Here is a 2,587-nt window from a genome sequence, read left to right as displayed (position 1 = left end):
AAAAAATCAAAATCAAAGCCAGGCGGCAGTGGTGCATGCCTTTAATCCCAACACTCAGAGATAGAGGCAGGTAGATCTCTGAGTTGGAGGCCAGCCTGGCCTACAGAGTGAGTTCCTGGACAGCCAGGACTACTCAGAGAAACCCTGTATCAGGAAAAATAAAATCACATTTTACATAACATTTAAAATTGCTGTATTAGAAGGATTAAGTAGGATTTATTTCCTATTTGTTTTCAGCATAGTTGGTAAAGCAAGAACTTGCAAAATATCTTCTGAGTTGCTATGTCTCTTTCAGTTCAAGAACAAAACAAGGTTGGGCTGTGAACAGAGAAACTCAGCTCAAAAATCCACACCCATCCACTCCCCACCTCCCCCCACAAAAAGCCAAAAACAAACGAACAAAAACAATGGGGAACTGGGGAGATGGTGCAGTGGTCAGGAGGATGTACTGTATGCAAACTGTTCTTCAGAGGACCTCAGTTTGGTTCCCAGCACCCACATCAAGTGGATCACAACCACCTGTAATTCCTCTGGCCTCTGCAGGCATCAGCACTTGTGCATACATACCCACAGACATGCACACAGACACATAATTAGGGAAAAAAAAGTAGCAGTTGGGGTTAAAACTCAGTGGTATAGTGTGCAATTTAGCAAAGGTAAGGCCCTGGGCTCCCAGGCTCCATCTAGCACCAAAACATTAAAGAAAAAACTGTTATTTACAAAATTGCTAAGGTCTGTGAAACAAACAATCGTCAATGAAAGAAAGAAAGGAGGAAGGGAGGGAGGAAGAGAGAGAGAGGGAGAGGGGGGAAAGAAAGAAGTAAGGAAGGAAAGAAAGAAATAAGGAAAAAAAAGAACACAAAACACTAATCTTCTAAGCCAAGTACGGTGCCTCATTATCTGTAAATCCAGCACTCAGGAGGGGGAGGCAGGAGAATTAACTCTTCCAAAAGACCTGGGTTCAATCCCCAGCACCCATATGACACCATACAATTCCAGGTGATCTGACACCCTCACACAGACATACATGCAGGCAAAACATCAATGCACATTAAGATAAAAAACATTAAAAACAAAATAAAATAGAAAATCTGCCTTAGATATAGGGCTGGGGAGATGGCTCAGTGATTAAAATCATGGTTCAGCAAGGGTCAGGACCTGAATTTGGATCCCCAGAATCCCCCAAAATACAGGGTAGATGCACACTTCCAGCCTCGAAAGGCAGAGACAGAGGATACCCAAAGCAACTGGCTCTCAAGGCTACATACTCATACTGGAGAACTCTGGGGTCTGTTGAGAGACCCTGCCTCAATAAAGAAGGTAGAAGAGCAATAGAAGTATCCATACATGCACGCATGAACTCACAAGTACACACATGAAATGGAAAAAATATTTAAGATTTACTTATGAGCATTTTAGATTTAGGATTTTTTATTTTTGTATGCTTCGTCTGTACTTTAAGACAATCACAGGAAAGGAACAGACTTGCTATAGAACAGGGACGAAACAACATGGTGGGGATGGCTTTGAAATTGAGAAATGTGCACAGAATGGATCTTTCTTTCTTTCTTCCTTCCTTCCTTCCTTCCTTCCTTCCTTCCTTCCTTTCTTTCTTTCTTTCTTTCTCCCTTTTTGTGTGTTTTTTTTTCTAGTCAGGGCTTTTCTGTGTAACAGCCTTGGCTGTCCTGGAACTCACTCTGTAGACCAGGCTGGGTCTCGAACTCACAAAGATCCACCTGTCTCTGCCTCCTGAGTGCTGGGATTAAAGGTGTGCACCACCACCCAGCCAGAAAGAATTTTTCTAAAGTGCTTGACAGTAAGAGCTGATTGCCTTGCAGACTGTTGACAGGAATATGTTGTTTGTTTTTTTGATTTTTTTCAAGACAGGGTTTCTCTGTAGCTTTGGAGCTTGTCCTGGAACTAGCTATAGTAGACCAGGCTGGCCTCAAACTCACAGAGATCCGCCCGCCTCTGCCTCCCGAGTGCTGGGATTAAAGGCGCCACCCACCACCTGGCCAGGAATATGGCTCTTAAAGGTGCCACAGTAGACTGTGTTTAGCACATAGCGGGTCCTGGGTTCATTTCTCAGCACTACAAAATAAAAAAATAAATTAAGTGAAAAGAGACAGGCAGGCAGGCAGGCACGCACATGACTAGGTGTCTAGGTACACACCTGTAGTCCCAGCATCTTAGGAAGTAGAGCATGGAAATCACTTGATCCCAAGGATCATATCAAGACCATAGTCTCAAACCAAACAGTAATCTCAGTAATTATATGTCGTCCCTAAGGGACTGGGGGTATCCATTAACACAAAAACAGCACCACTAGTTTAGACCATTATCCTCATAAAAAGAAAATGGGAACTGGAGAGATAGCTCTGAGGTTAAAATCATAGTCTGCTCTTTCAGAGGACCCAGGTTCTTCCCATCACCCACATGGCAGCTGACAACCACCTTAGCTTCAGTTCCAGGGACTCTAACGCCCTCTTCTGGCCTCTGTGGGTACCAGGTATACACATGATAGACGGACATTCAGGAACACCACCCATTCAAAGAAAATACTTTTTTTTTTTTTTTTTTGGTTTTT

At 43.3% G+C, this 2,587-nt stretch overlaps 1 protein-coding gene across 3 annotated transcripts in view; it reads right to left on the bottom strand.

The window, feature by feature from the left end:
• The window catches only part of Lyrm7 (LYR motif containing 7), a 16,929-nt gene that overhangs the window by 13,019 nt on the left and 1,323 nt on the right, over positions 1-2,587 (bottom strand). The gene's annotated exons all lie outside the window — the stretch shown is intronic.

The sequence above is a fragment of the Microtus ochrogaster genome, chromosome 7, assembly GCF_000317375.1.
Source record: "Microtus ochrogaster isolate Prairie Vole_2 chromosome 7, MicOch1.0, whole genome shotgun sequence".
Taxonomy (NCBI): Eukaryota; Metazoa; Chordata; class Mammalia; order Rodentia; family Cricetidae; genus Microtus; species Microtus ochrogaster.
The sequence above is the reverse complement of the archived record's forward strand: the minus strand, read 5'-3'. Positions and strand labels throughout refer to the sequence as shown.